Genomic DNA, 1,069 nt, shown 5'->3' on the forward strand with positions numbered 1-1,069 from the left:
ATCACAGGGATTCCACTTCGCTGGTTTGAATCCTATCTCACTGGTAGGTCTTTCAGGGTGGCCTGGGGTGGGGAGGTATCCAAAGCACATCAACTGGTCACTGGGGTTCCTCAGGGATCAGTTCTTGGACCCCTCCTCTTCTCCATATACACTACATGACTGGGACCCATTATACAGGCACATGGTTTCTCCTACTATTGCTATGCTGATGACACACATCTCTCATTTCAACCAGATGATCCAATGGTAGCTGCACGGATCTCAGGCTGCCTGGCGGACATCTCGGCATGGATGAAAGAACATCACCTACAGCTCAACCTGGCAAAGACTAAGCTTCTTGTCTTCCCGGCCACTCCAAATCTACAGCATGACTTCACCGTCCAGTTAGATTCATCAACAATTACCCCATCAAGTTCGGTCAGAAATCTAAAAGACCACATTGAAAAAACTGCTTGATCTTGCAGGTTTGCATTGCACAACATCAGAAAGATCAGGCTCTTCCTAACGGAGCATGCCGCTCAACTTCTTGTCCAAGCCCTCGTCATTTCTAGGCTGGACTACTGCAATGCTCTTCTGGTTGGACTTCCATCATGCACAGTCAAACCTTTACAAATGATTCAGAATGCAGCGGCACGACTAGTCTTTAACGAGCCCAAAAGAGCCCACGTCACACCTCTCTTTATCTCCCTGCACTGGCTGCCGGTTACAGCTCGCATCAAGTTCAAGACACTGACGCTTGTGTGGCACGAAGTGATCAGGAGTTTGAAAATTACCAATAATAAGAGAAATCCTATAGTCAACTACGCCACCCGGAATACACCGGGACATAACAGCCCCAAGCAAAGGGACACAGGTTCGTTGCCAAAGGCAGGGTGAGCAGAAGGATAGACAGATATAAAAGTCACTTTATTAACATACAATTGATAAAAACACATACAACACGTCACACGTCTTTACCAGTAACTTACAAAACAAAGTACAACACAATAAGAGAAAAGAGGGAGGTGGCCAGCAAAGACCCTCAGATTTCTACCCCACACTCAATACCCATGACACACACACACACACG

This window comes from Sinocyclocheilus anshuiensis, unplaced genomic scaffold (assembly GCF_001515605.1).
Source record: "Sinocyclocheilus anshuiensis isolate Anshui unplaced genomic scaffold, SAMN03320099.WGS_v1.1 scaffold1323, whole genome shotgun sequence".
Classification (NCBI taxonomy): domain Eukaryota; kingdom Metazoa; phylum Chordata; class Actinopteri; order Cypriniformes; family Cyprinidae; genus Sinocyclocheilus; species Sinocyclocheilus anshuiensis.